Source organism: Carassius carassius, chromosome 8, assembly GCF_963082965.1.
Source record: "Carassius carassius chromosome 8, fCarCar2.1, whole genome shotgun sequence".
Taxonomy (NCBI): Eukaryota; Metazoa; Chordata; class Actinopteri; order Cypriniformes; family Cyprinidae; genus Carassius; species Carassius carassius.
In genome coordinates this window covers 31416101-31430023 of record NC_081762.1, presented here as the reverse complement: position 1 = coordinate 31430023, position 13923 = coordinate 31416101, and the positions used below count along the sequence as shown (strand labels likewise).

General features: G+C 45.7%; 11 non-coding genes across 11 annotated transcripts; 10 read left to right on the top strand and 1 right to left on the bottom strand.

Moving 5' to 3' along the window:
• The first annotated feature begins 3090 nt into the window (after nucleotides 1-3090).
• On the top strand, nucleotides 3091-3162 carry trnap-ugg (transfer RNA proline (anticodon UGG)). Its single transcript has one exon. It is a non-coding gene; the product is annotated as a tRNA-Pro (tRNA).
• Nucleotides 3163-3619: 457 nt separating this feature from the next.
• trnaq-uug (transfer RNA glutamine (anticodon UUG)) lies at nucleotides 3620-3691 on the top strand. Its single transcript has one exon. It is a non-coding gene; the product is annotated as a tRNA-Gln (tRNA).
• Nucleotides 3692-3785: 94 nt separating this feature from the next.
• On the top strand, nucleotides 3786-3857 carry trnaq-cug (transfer RNA glutamine (anticodon CUG)). The gene has a single exon. It is a non-coding gene; the product is annotated as a tRNA-Gln (tRNA).
• A 5887-nt stretch (nucleotides 3858-9744) lies between these two features.
• trnai-aau (transfer RNA isoleucine (anticodon AAU)) lies at nucleotides 9745-9820 on the top strand. Its single transcript has one exon. It is a non-coding gene; the product is annotated as a tRNA-Ile (tRNA).
• A 106-nt stretch (nucleotides 9821-9926) lies between these two features.
• On the top strand, nucleotides 9927-9999 carry trnaf-gaa (transfer RNA phenylalanine (anticodon GAA)). Its single transcript has one exon. It is a non-coding gene; the product is annotated as a tRNA-Phe (tRNA).
• A 135-nt stretch (nucleotides 10000-10134) lies between these two features.
• Nucleotides 10135-10206, top strand: trnaq-uug (transfer RNA glutamine (anticodon UUG)). The gene has a single exon. It is a non-coding gene; the product is annotated as a tRNA-Gln (tRNA).
• A 94-nt stretch (nucleotides 10207-10300) lies between these two features.
• trnaq-cug (transfer RNA glutamine (anticodon CUG)) lies at nucleotides 10301-10372 on the top strand. The gene has a single exon. It is a non-coding gene; the product is annotated as a tRNA-Gln (tRNA).
• A 695-nt stretch (nucleotides 10373-11067) lies between these two features.
• Nucleotides 11068-11140, bottom strand: trnaa-agc (transfer RNA alanine (anticodon AGC)). Its single transcript has one exon. It is a non-coding gene; the product is annotated as a tRNA-Ala (tRNA).
• A 1088-nt stretch (nucleotides 11141-12228) lies between these two features.
• On the top strand, nucleotides 12229-12301 carry trnaf-gaa (transfer RNA phenylalanine (anticodon GAA)). Its single transcript has one exon. It is a non-coding gene; the product is annotated as a tRNA-Phe (tRNA).
• Nucleotides 12302-12602: 301 nt separating this feature from the next.
• Nucleotides 12603-12674, top strand: trnaq-cug (transfer RNA glutamine (anticodon CUG)). The gene has a single exon. It is a non-coding gene; the product is annotated as a tRNA-Gln (tRNA).
• A 638-nt stretch (nucleotides 12675-13312) lies between these two features.
• trnaf-gaa (transfer RNA phenylalanine (anticodon GAA)) lies at nucleotides 13313-13385 on the top strand. Its single transcript has one exon. It is a non-coding gene; the product is annotated as a tRNA-Phe (tRNA).
• Nucleotides 13386-13923: the final 538 nt, after the last annotated feature.

Here is a 13923-nt window from a genome sequence, read left to right as displayed (position 1 = left end):
AAGTTACTTCAGAGCACCTTATGTGTAGTACATATATTGTACAAATGTGACATATAAAACCCTTTTTTATATGTTTTTTAATATTATTTAACTTTTAGGAACAAGTGCCAGCGATGCGCATTTTCAGGCCTATCTCCTTGAGGGCTTGATGCGGTGGAATGATGACCAAATGGAAGATGCCATAAAACGGGCGTCCTCCATTCGGACATATGGCAGTGCCATGAGAGAGGCTGTGGACCGGCTTAGCCGAACAGTCTTTGGGAAGCCCTGGGATGAGCGCTATCGCCCTCCTGGAGCATATACAGGTAAGAAATTTAATTTGTTCTTTTGCAATATTCTATTAAGTTATCTATTTAGCCTCCAATGTACTTGATAAATTATTAAGAGCACTTTTTTTCTTTTTTTATCATTTTATTATTGTAGGTGAATTGCTGGGAATCGAGTACCTTTACAGCCAGACTGGCAAAACACTGACTCCAGTGCTCCAGAACCCAGAGGAGGAAGACCGGCTGGTGGAGGAGGTTGATTATCAGGACCTGCTAGATGAGGGGTTTGAGGAAGAGAGCATGGAGGACATCACAGTTCCAGTGCTGTATGAGGATGACCCCTGCCGTGATCTCAGAAACAGCCCCTCATCTTTGCCTCTGCCTCAGTCCCCAGCATCACTGGCTGAGCCGTCCACATCATCTGGAGGAGAGGGACAGTATCTCGCCCCTGCCTCTTCAGTGCTGTCACAGCCATCTGACACTGGAAGCAGTGTCTCCGGCGAGGCTCAGGTAAGACACTCTAAGGGCTTTATTTTGTTTCAGTCTCGTTTTATTCCAAATACACTACAAGCAAGGTGTTTTTTTTTAAGCCTGCATTTATTTGATTCAAAATACAACAAAAGCAGTAATATTTTGAAATATTTTTACTATTTAAAATAACTGCTATCCATTTGAATATATTTAAAAAAGTAATTCAGTCTTGTGATTTCAATGCTGAATTTAACATCATTACTCAGGGCACACGATTCTTCAGAAATCATTCCAATTTGCTGCTAAAAAAAACGGGTGCCAGGTGCTATATTATTATTATTAGGTTAAAAATAGCTTCTAGAGATTTTTTGTTTAGGTTTCTTTGATGAATAGAAAGTTCAGTGTATATATTGTAACATTATAAATGTCTTTATCATCTATTTAATGCGTCCTTGCTAAATAAAAGTATTAATTTCTATAATTTAATACTAAATATATAATGATTTAAATGTTCTGACTCCACACTTTTGGATGGTATAGTGTATAATGTTAAAAAAGCTTTTTATTACGGATAAACTCTTATCTTGGATCCTTCTATTCATCAAAGAATCTTGAACAAAATGTACACAACTGTTCTAAATATTGATGATAATAATATCAATAAAAAAAGGTTTCTAGAACAACAAATTTGGATATCTGAATGATTTCTGAAGATCATGTGACACTGAAGACTCAGGAATGATGCTGAAAATACAGCTGTGCATCACAGAAATAACTTACACTTTAAACTATATTCAAATAGAAAGCATTTTTTTTTTAAATAGTAAAATTATTTCACAATATAATGGCTTTTGTTGTATTTGAATAAAATAAATGCAGGCTTGTTGAGCATAATTCTTTAAAAAATGTAAAAAAAATCTTTCTGTTCAAAGGCTTTTGACTGGAAGTGTATATTAACACTAATCTGCATTTACTAGGGAGCAGTCATTGGACCTGATGGCATCGCTGGGTGGGACAAGGTCCAGGATCTGGCTGGTTTCCTGGTGGGTCTTCGTGAGGCTCCTTACCTCACCGACCTGCAGGTGACAGAGGCCATCCAGCTGTGGACAGTTCTCCCTGATGTTGATAAACAGCGGGTCAACTATCAGCCTCGACATCAGCCTCAGCTGACACATGGGCGCTTTAAGGCACCGAAGCGCTCCGGAGTCACACCGGGTGTGGAGAGTGTGAAACGGTGTCTGATTGGACATCCTGGGGGTCCAGCACAGTGGCCCAGCACCAGCCGCTTGGTTGAGGCCATTTGTATGAAGCTGTGTGCTTTACACAAGTCACCGACCAAGAAGGCTGGAGTTTGCACCCCCAGGTGGTCTAAAATCCTTTCAGATTACCACCACATCCGAGACCTGGTGCTTAACAGTCGAAGGCTGATGGATGAAACAATGATCCAGCTGTTTGAGCTGAACCAGAGGACACTCATTCAGTGGTAAGCAAGGCACATTATTTGGTTCAAGGGAACTGAATACTTCTGTACACATACACACACACACACACACACACACACATACATATATATATATATATATATATATATATATATTTTACAAGTAATTTACTTTCAGGTTTCAACGGCAGCAGAAGAATCAGGAAATGAGTGTCCTCGCCCAGGGACTGACTCCATCTGACCCAATTGATGTGGCTGATACGCAGCTTCCTCTGCCGAGGGAAAAATTGGATGACGTGCCATCAACATCAGGCCCAAAACATCAATTTATCCTTCCGCCAAATCGAGAAGGACAGGCTCCAATTCTGCGACCGGGTCGCCGGCCCACTTCTGCCAAAAGGGAGTGCCCTATCGCACCCGTCCCCACAGCAGCAGGAGTTGTGCAGCCCATTTCAGCACCTGGGTCACTGTTAGGCACACTAGTCCTTAACCCAGACATGACTGTGTCGATGGTGATTCCATCTTCTGGTGCTTTGACATCCGGTCCAGGCCCAGCTCCGCCTGCTCCAGCGCCTGCTCCAGCGCTGCTGCTTCTGTGTCCCGTTACACCCAGAGGAACAGGTATAACTGCTTCCCCACAGCCAGAGAGCTATCTGTTTCCAAGTTGGCCTCCTCCCTTCCGGGACTGGAATTGAGACCCGCTGGTCTAAGTGACATCTGACCGTTTCAGCTGTCCTCCCTAACATCCCTCTACATGTTAGATACAGCCCCATTTTTAGGTCAATTAAGAGGCCAACTTGCATTCGTTAGCCTTTCACACTGTCTCGAGGACTTTGATTACTTCCACGTTAGTTCATGTTCCTTCTTTTGTTGATGCTGAAATAGCTCTTTTTTCTTGGCTTTGGGCAAGAAGGCTCGTTGGACTAGGGGTATGTTTCTCGCTTTGGGTGCGAGAGGTCCCGGGTTCAAATCCCGGACGAGCCCTTGTTCAGGTTAAAACGTGAAGCTTTATTTTCTCATTGCATTCATTATGGCAGGTTTTTTCCAATCAGGCAGACACGGAGGGCTAAGTTAGCTCAGCAGGTTAGAGCGTGGTGCTAATAATGCCAAGGTCGTGGGTTTGATCCCCGTACTGGCCAGCTGTTTTTAATGTCTGGGGGCTCATCTCTGATCTGCTCTTCAGCTCCGACAAAGAGTAGGGTGATCTCACTGAAATCCCTGCTTGATTTAGTTCCCAAAATAGCTCATTTGGGAGAGCGTTAGACTGAAGATCTAAAGGTCCCTGGTTCGATTCCGGGTTTCGGCAACATCTCCCACACTTTTCCCTTTTTTGAAGAGGGCCATTGACCAAAAATCACTGGGTTCCAACCTCTCTGTATAACTGCTTCCCCACAGCCAGAGAGCTATCTGTTTCCATGTTGGCCTCCAACCAATCAGTTTCGGTTCCATGGTGTAATGGTCAGCACTCTGGGCTTTGAATCCAGCGATCTGAGATCGAATCTCGGTGGAGCCTGTGTGCTTTCTTGCCACAGGAAAAGATAAAACAGCACTAGTTTGGCGATGGTGCCAGTGTTTGTGGCCCTGTGACCAACAACTGCACCAGTTAAGGTTCCATGGTGTAATGGTTAGCACTCTGGACTCTGAATCCAGTGATCTGAGTTCAAATCTCGGTGGGACCTATTTTGCAACCAGTTTGAGCAGGACAATGTCTGAAATACTTTTCGGCAGCTTTTAGTCCAAAAAAATTAACTAACGTAGAGAGTGTGGATTATTGCATCGATGCTCAGTCTGTCTCTTTAGGGCAGTGGTTCTCAAACCTGTCCTGGAGGCACCCCTGCCCTGCACATTTTTATTGTCTCCCTTATTAGACACATCCAAATAAGGTCTCACGGTCTCTACTAATGAGCTGATGATTTGAAACAGGTGTGTTAGATGAGGGAAACATTCAAAATGTGAAGGGCAGGGGTGCCTCCAGGACAGGTTTGAAAACCACTGTTTTAGGGAACTGTGTGTAATATGGCACTGTTTTGCAACCAATTTGCACAGGACCATGTCTGAAATACTTTTTGGCAGCTGTGAGCCCAAAAAAAGCTAACGTGGGAGTGTGGCAGCATTGCGTCAACGCTCAGTCGGTCTTTTTAGGGCAATGGTTTTCAAACCTTTCTTGGAGCACACTGACTTAAAGTTTAAGGAAGCGGTTCTCAATTCTAGTCCTCGCTCCCCCCAGGTCTGCATGTTTTGCATGTCTCTCTTTGTTAGCACACCTGAATCGGATAATCAGCTCATTAGAAGTGAGCTCCTAGCGATTGACATGGTCCCTACACAGTGTTCATTGCTCCCCACTCCCTGAGCAGGGGAAATCCGTCAAAGTATACTTCACTTTGGAACATTGGTTCACGGATTTGTGCTGCGCAACTTCTTCACACATGGAGAAGTGTGACATCCTTTACCTCTGTATACCTCGATACACCACTGTATTACTCACTATGAATTGAACGTATACATATGCTTTGAACTTGAAACGTGCGCTTCGGTACACATCAGAGTGTGTGGCCTTTTTTGATAATCGTGGCCTGCATCCGGTGCACTTCCAGGAGCCACCACCACTTGCTTCAGTACCCAGCTACAAATGGCTCCTCACTGTATACAGTCAGGACATTCTCAACAGGCTCGATCACATAAAGGCCAGCATAACATCCACGTATGGATCAATTTTAAAAATGGATTCAACTAAGAAGGTCAGATAAGCTGCTTACTTGACTGTACCCTTATCTATAATGTATTTTTAGACCGAGAGAGCTTTATTTTTTTCAGTGTAACTGATTTGGATGCCTGTTGTATTGTTTGCTATGCTTATTGTTTCTTTCAGATCACCAAGAAGTTGAGCGGGCCTGCGAAAGGCACAGCACAGTGGCTTACCTCAGTGGGCAATGAGATAGGTCAGGTGCTGATGAGTGTCCTGACTGCGAATGAAGGGGCTGGGTTAGACCACATGGCTGCAGGGCTCATGGAGCGATACCGGAGTGCTGGTGTTGATCCTCCCAAAATCATTTATGTGGACTGTGATTGTTGCAAGACAGTGGGAGAGACTAAATTGAAGAGGCGGTTCAGCGGCTGGCCCGATGTCATCGTCCGCCTAGACATTTGGCATTTTATGCGACGTCTGGCAGTAGGGTGCACCACTGATGCCCACCAGTTGTACCCTACTTTTATGGCTAGGCTGTCATCCTGTATTTTTGAGTGGGATGCAGGGGATCTCACTCTGCTGAGACGGGCCAAAAGGGAGCAACTCATCCAACAGGGCTGGCCTACACTGACGGAGGCAGAACTGGACCATCATTTAACTAAAGCTGAGCTGCTCCAGCACTGCAGGAGGAGAACACGAGGAGAAGAAACCACTATCCGCCTCCTTGATATGCTTATCAAAGAGCTCATGGGTGGCAAGGGGAATGATGCTCTTGGTGTTCCACTACTTGACAGTGTGAGAATGCAGCACATCTGGAATGTCCAGAGGCGGCACGTCACCTGTATCCAAGATCCTCCAAATGTGCCGCTCTATACTGAAACTGGAACTACAAACAAGGGTGGGGTGGTTCTAAAAACCTATCGTTGTGCCAGAGGCTCCACATCCCTGGAATCATTTCACTGCCACCTAAGCAGATTTATTCCAGGTTTGTCATGTCAGAATATACCACATTTTGCCACTAATTCATGTTTATCAAGATATTTGCAGATTAAATTTTCTGTTTTGCATTTTCTCAAAGCAATATTTGGCTTTCTATTTCTTTTTCTAGGGAACAGCGCAAACAGCCTGAACTTCCAGATTTATCTCCTGGAAGGTTTATTACGCTGGAATCAGGACCGGGCTGAAGCTGCTGTTGCAGATGAAGGTTCAACTCTGCGCTCTTACACAGGGGAGCTGGTTTACTCTGTCAATGAGAACTACAATAAGTTGTATGGCAGCAAATTGGTCCCAAGCTTCACTCGACCTGCAGTATACACAGGTAAAAATATTTTGATAAATGCAGCTTATGATGTAGCATGTTTTTGTTAAAATTACAATTGCTTTTGGACAGTAATAATGTAATTTTGACATATCAGAGAAAAATTATACTACCAGAATATTTGTACATTATTCTGTGTTCTAGGTTTCAAGGGAGAAAATAAAATACATAGTAGAATAAAGAGTAATCCTGTCTTTTTATGATACCCTCTGAATTAGATATATATTGTTCATACAGAAGTGGACAACAAAATATTTAATGCATTTCTGAATAAACCTTTCTGCATAATTTCCATTAAAAACGTTTTCTGTTACAAATATTTCCTCAGGAGAGCTCATTGGAGTACAGTACTTGTTGAGGCAGAATAGTCAGCCCCTGGAGGACATGTGCCCTACCTCTGAGAGGACCTCTCATTTGCTGGAGGAGATAGATGTGGAGGAGCAAGTGGAAAGGGATGAGGGTTTCATTGATTTCTTTGGAGAGGAAGCCACAGTGGCAAATCTTGTGGCATCAGATGACTTAGTCCTTTCAGGTCCACCAGTTCTACCAGCTGCACCAGTTCCCAGTGTCCAGGCTCCTTCAGCTGCACCAGTGCCCAATGTAGCTGCACCTGTGCCCAGTGTCCAGACTCCACCAGTGCCCAGTGTCCAGGCTCCTTCAGCTGCACCAGTGCCCAGTGTCCAGACTCCACCATGGCCCAGTGTCCAGGCTCCTTCAGCTGCACCAGTGCCCAGTGTAGCTGCACCAGTGCCCAGTGTCCAGGCTCCTTCAGCTGCACCAGTGCCAAGTGTAGCTGCACCAGTGCCCAGTGTCCAGGCTCCACCATGGCCCAGTGTCCAGGCTCCTTCAGCTGCACAAGTGCCCAGTGTAGCGGCACCAGTGCCCATTGTCCAGGCTCCTTCAGCTGCACCAGTGCCCAGTGTAGCTGCACCAGTGCCCAGTGTCCAGGCTCCTTCAGCTGCACCAGTGCCCAGTGTCCAGGCTCCACCACTGCCCAGAGTGCGGGCTCCTTCAGCTGCACCAGTGCCCAGTGTAGCTGCACCAGTGCCCAGTGTCCAGACTCCACCAGTGCCCAGTGTCCAGGCTCCTTCAGCTGCACCAGTGCCCAGTGTCCAGACTCCACCAGTGCCCAGTGTCCAGGCTCCTTCAGCTGCACCTGTGCCCAGTGTAGCTGCACCAGTGGCCAGTGTCCAGGCTCCACCACTGCCCAGAGTCCAGGCTCCTTCAGCTGCACCAGTGCCCAGTGTCCAGGCTCCTTCAGCTGCACCAGTGCCCAGTGTAGCTGCACCAGTGCCCAGTGTCCGGGCTCCTTCAGCTGCACCAGTGCCCAGTGTCCAGGCTCCACCACTGCTCAGAGTCCGGGCTTTTTCAGCTGCACCAGTGCCCAGTGTCCTGGCTTCACCACTGCTCAGAGTCCAGGCTCCTTCAGCTGCACCAGTGCCCAGTGTAGCTGCACCAGTGCCCAGTGTCCAGACTCCACCACTGCTCAGTGTCCAGGCTCCTTTAGATACACCCTCAGCAATGGTAAATTTTCCTTTTCTATACGAATTGTGACTCATTTAGTTATTTGCCATTAAGCAGTAAACTTTCTTAACAGCATGTAAATACCTAACCAACAGTTATATATTTCCAGGCTGTTGACGAGCACTGCATTCCTTGAATGGACCGGGTGGATGCGTTGGTGGAGTGTCTGGTGGAGTGTCTGGTGGAGCTGCGCACACAGACAAGCCTCACACTTACCAACCAACAAGTTGCGACCATTGTGGGTTTTTGGCAGAACCTGGACAAATTTCATAAAGACAGGGTAGTGTATGCTGCTCGTCATCAAGACAGGCTACTTACAGGACGTTTTAGGTCCCCGAAAAAGAAAGCTGTCTTCACTCCTGGTGTCGAAAGCACAAAAAGGTGTGTTTTGGGTTCTAGCGGCTCTCCAGCACAGTGGCCTAATTGCTGTTGCCTTGTTGAAATGATTTTCATAAGGTTATGTAACATCCACCGAAGCCCCAAGAAACAGCGGACAGAATCTCTGTCTAGATGGGATCTCATTCTTCGTGATTACAGAAGAATTCGGCAGCTAATCTTGAGCAATGGAACGGTGATGAGTGACACAACCCTTCAGCTAGTTGAGGTAAATCAGAGGACTCTTACGACGTGGCACAATAACCGTTTAAAGGGTCAGGAGGTCTCCTTGCTGTTGCAAGGGCTGGACCTTCCAGAGGCACGTCCAGTGGCTTTGGATGCTTTGCCTCCAGCACGAGTACAGCCTGTTGTGCCTCCACAATATAGCCACCAGTTGCATACCTACCAGATGCCACCAGACACAGCTGGACAGGCAAAGACCAAGTTTAGAAAGATTGGGCCCTCAGCTACCTGTACATCTGCCACAGCAACTTCAATCTGGCCATCAGCCGTACACCCTCAGCGTTCAGCCACGTCCACCCAGTTAAGGCCAATTTGTCCCAGGCCGACAGCACCACACCCATTGGTTCCTGACACACCCACTGCCCCTGTTGTGTCTCAGATGTTTCTGGTGCCCTGCCTATTTTGCAACCAGTTTGCGCAGGACAATGTCTGAAATACTTTTCGGCAGCTTTTAGTCCCAAAAAATTAACTAACGTAGAGAGTGTGGCCGCATTGCATCGATGCTCAGTCTGTCTATTTAGGGCAGTGGTTTTCAAACCTGTCCTGGAGGCACCCCTGCCCTGCACATTTTTATTGTCTCCCTTATTAGACACACCCAAATCAGGTCTTGCAGTCTCTACTAATGCTAGCTAACGAGCATAGCTGGGAATGACGGGTTTGATGCAAAGAGGCTGTCCCTCCTCTGGGCTTGCTCCTTTGCACTGACAAAGATTATGTTGTTGAATTAACAAAGAGATTAAGCTTTTGTGTTTAAGGATCTTCTCGGTCTTGTTATGCCAGTATGAATGTGTATGGATTCTTGTATTATGTAGGCTACCTTGGAACACTCGGGTCATGCAGACAACTTTTCACCTCTTTTGCTCACACTGACTTAAAGTCTAAGGAAGCGGTTCTCAATTCTAGTCCTCGCTCCCCCCAGGTCTGCATGTTTTGCATGTCTCTCTTTGTTAGCACACCTGATTCGGATAATCAGCTCATTAGAAGTGAGCTCCTAGCGATTGACATGGTCCCTACACAGTGTTCATTGCTCCCCACTCCCTGAGCAGGGGAAATCCGTCAAAGTATACTTCACTTTGGAACATTGGTTCACGGATTTGTGCTGCACAACTTCTTCACACATGGAGAAGTGTGACATCATTTACCTCTGTATACCTCGATACACCACTGTATTACTCACTATGAATTGAAAGTATACATACGCTTTGAACTTGAATCACGGAGGGATGTCATGTGATGTCCAGTTCTCAGGGCACTTACGTTCGAATGGAACAAATGTCTGAAGCTATACGAGAAACTTACAAAATGTGAAGAGCAGGGGGCGCGAGGACTGGAATTGAGACCCGCTGGTCTAAGTGACATCTGACCGTTTCAGCTGTCCTCCCTAACATCCCTCTACATGTTAGATACAGCCCCATTTTTAGGCCCCGGTTAGCTCAGCTGGTTAGAGCGTGGTGCTAATAACGCCAAGGTTGTGGGTTCGACCCCCGTACTGGCCAGCTGTTTTTATTGTCTGGGGGCTCATCTCTGCTCTGCTCTTCAGCTCTGACAAAGAGTAGGGTGATCTCACTGAAATCACTGCTTGCTAAGCAGAGGTTTGTTGTAGCCAAAATAGCTCAGTTGGGAGAGCGTTAGACTGAAGATCTAAAGGTTCCTGGTTTGATCCCGGGTTTCAGCAACATCTCCCGCACTTTTCCCCTTTTTTGAGGCGGGCCATTGACCAAAAATTACTGGGTTCCAACCTCTCTGTATAACTTTTCCCCACAACCAGAGAGCTATCTGTTTCCAAGTTGGCCTCCAACCAAGCAGTTTCGGTTCCATGGTGTAATGGTCAGCACTCTGGGCTTTGAATCCAGCAATCTGAGTTCGAATCTCGGTGGAGCCTGTGTGCTTTCTTGCCGCAGGAAAAGATAAAACAGCACTAGTTTGGCGATGGTGCCAGTGTTTGTGGCCATGTGAGCAACAGCTGCACCAGATAAGGTTCCATGGTGTAATGGTTAGCACTCTGGACTCTGAATCCAGTGATCCGAGTTCAAATCTCGGTGGGACCTACTTTGCCACCAGTTTGCGCAGGACAATGTCTGAAATACTTTTCGGCACCTTTTAGTCCAAAAAAATTAACTAACGTAGAGAGTGTGGCCGCATTGCATCGATGCTCAGTCTGTCTTTTTAGGGCAGTGGTTCTCTAACCTGTCCTGGAGGCACCCCTGCCAGGCACATTTTTATTGTCTCCCTTATTAGACACACCCAAATATGGTCTCGCGGTCTCTTCTAATGAGCTGATGATTTGAAACAGGTGTGTTAGATGAGGGAAACATTCAAAATTTGGAGGGCAGGGGTGCCTCCAGGACAGGTTTGAAAACCACTGCTTTAGGGAACTGTGCGTAAAATGGCACTGTTTTGCAACCAATTTGCACAGGACCATGTCTGAAATACTTTTTGGCAGCTGTGAGCCCAAAAAAAGCTAACGTGGGAGTGTGGCAGCATTGCGTCAACGCTCAGTCGGTCTCTTTAGGGCAATGGTTTTCAAACCTCTTCTGGAGGCACCCCTGCCCTGAACATTTTGTATGTCTCCCTTATTAGACACACCCAAATCAGGTCTTGCAGTCTCTACTAATGAGCTGATGATTTGAAACAGGTTTGTTAGATGAGGGGAAATGCGAAATGTGCAGGGCAGGGATGCCTCCAGGACAGGATTGAAAACCACTGATCTAGGGATGTGTGAGTAAAAGGGCAGGAGCCAACTTGGAGAATGCGGGCATCGATCCCACTACCTCTCGCATGCTAAGCGAGCGCTCTACCATTTGAGCTAATTCCCCTGGCCTTTCAAGAATGACGAGCATAGCTGGGAATGACGGGTTTGATGCAAAGAGGCTGTCCCTCCTCTGGGCATGCTCCTTTGCACTGGCCAAGATTATGTTGTCGAATTAACAAAGAGATTAAGCTTTTGTGTTTAAGGACCTTCTCGGTCTTGTTACGCCAGTATGAATGTGTATGGATTCTTGTATTATGTAGGCTACCTTGGAACACTCGGGTCATGCAGACAACTTTTCACCTCTTTTGCTCACACTGACTTAAAGTCTAAGGAAGCGGTTCTCAATTCTAGTCCTCGCTCCCCCCAGGTCTGCATGTTTTGCATGTCTCTCTTTGTTAGCACACCTGATTCGGATAATCAGCTCATTAGAAGTGAGCTCCTAGCGATTGACATGGTCCCTACACAGTGTTCATTGCTCCCCACTCCCTGAGCAGGGGAAATCCGTCAAAGTATACTTCACTTTGGAACATTGGTTCACGGATTTGTGCTGCACAACTTCTTCACACATGGAGAAGTGTGACATCATTTACCTCTGTATACCTCGATACACTACTGTATTACTCACTATGAATTGAAAGTATACATACGCTTTGAACTTGAATCACGGAGGGATGTCATGTGATGTCCAGTTCTCAGGGCACTTACGTTCGAATGGAACAAATGTCTGAAGCTATACGAGAAACTTACAAAATGTGAAGAGCAGGGGGCGCGAGGACTGGAATTGAGACCCGCTGGTCTAAGTGACATCTGACCGTTTCAGCTGTCCTCCCTAACATCCCTCTACATGTTAGATACAGCCCCATTTTTAGGTCAATTAAGAGGCCAACTTGCATTCGTTAGCCTTTCACACTGTCTCGATGACTTTGATTGCTTCCACGTTAGTTCATGTTCCTTCTTTTGTTGATGCTGAAATAGCTCTTTTTTCTTGGCTCTGGGCAAGAAGGCTCGTTGGTCTAAGGTCGCTGGTTCGATCCCCGTACTGGCCAGCTGTTTTTATTGTCTGGGGGCTCATCTCTGCTCTGCTCTTCAGCTCTGACAAAGAGTAGGGTGATCTCACTGAAATCACTGCTTGCTAAGCAGAGGTTTGTTGTAGCCGAAATAGCTCAGTTGGGAGAGCGTTAGACTGAAGATCTAAAGGTCCCTGGTTCGATCCCGGGTTTCGGCAACATCTCCCACACTTTTCCCTTTTTTGAGGCGGGCCATTGACCAAAAATCACTGGGTTCCAACCTCTCTGTATAACTGCTTCCCCACAGCCAGAGAGCTATCTGTTTCCAAGTTGGCCTCCAACCAAGCAGTTTTGGTTCCATGGTGTAATGGTCAGCACTCTGGGCTTTGAATCCAGCGATCTGAGTTCGAATCTCGGTCGAGCCTGTGTGCTTTCTTGCCGCAGGAAAAGATAAAACAGCACTAGTTTGGCGATGGTGCCAGTGTTTGTGGCCCTGTGAGCAACAGCTGCACCAGTTAAGGTTCCATGGTGTAATGGTTAGCACTTTGGACTCTGAATCCAGTGATCCGAGTTCAAATCTCGGTGGGACCTATTTTGCCACCAGTTTGCGCAGGACAATGTCTAACTAACGTAGAGAGTGTGGCCGCATTGCATCGATGCTCAGTCTGTCTCTTTAGGGCAGTGGTTCTGGTATTTTTGGAAAATGAATCGTGTCAGTATAGCTAGCTAGCATGTACAGTTCATGCTTTCTTCAGTACCTGTGAACCTGTAACTTTTCACATGATAAATGATCAGATAAGTTAAATTTATCGACCGTCAGCTAATTAAGCTATGCTACTGTCAACAATGATGTGTTTATTGTCTAAGAAATCATGGTTTCTGGGCCCTATGAATGAAAATAATGATTAAACTATTTACATTTATATTTGGTATTAACACATAATAACACACACACATTTTAATTGTAAAAATCGTTACCAAATTGTTGTGGAGATATGGAAAACTGCATTTACCAAGAAATAATTGATATTTTCTAAAATAATGTAATAATAATGACTTTTTTTTATAAAAAAAACATTGAGAGTCTTAACTAAAAACAAACAAAAAAAGGCCAAATGTATCCATATGGGCCAAAGTATGTGGGAATAGTGCTCATTTTAATTTAGGTAGACCAGAAAGTTAAAAACACAGAAAAATGGCTGAGATTTTAAGAGGTAAAAGCTGTTGTAGCCGAAATAGCTCAGTTGGGAGAGCGTTAGACTGAAGATCTAAAGGTCCCTGGTTCGATCCCGGGTTACGGCAACATCTCCCACACTTTAAGGGGTGGTGTTGGTGCAGTGGATAAGACGCATGCCTTTGGTGTGAGAGACCTGGGTTCGAATCCACTGTGAGACACCAATCTGTCCCTGAGCAAGACACTTAACCCCTAGTTGCTCCAGAGGCGTGTGACCTCTGACATATATAGCAATTGTAAGTTGCTTTGGATAAAAGCGTCAGATAAATGTAATGTAAAATGTAAAGCACCTGGTGTAACCCTGGGGTAAGATGACAACATTTGAAGTATGATATATTTAATGTAATATTTTGTAGCCTGGTGTGTGTGTAATCATGGTTTAAGATGACAGCATTGAAAATAAAAGGAAATTTCAGACTTCATATTGACGTTACATATTTTATATGTCAGGGATTCCTGTCCTTTGTAGAAAACTCATCTTCAGGACAGTTTATGTCATGGCCATGTTTATTACCACAGTAATATAGTTTATGCGTAGCTTGTTAAATTATTGTTACACACTTAACATGCAGGTGTCTTTTAGATTGCAAAAGGTAGTAGTCTTTT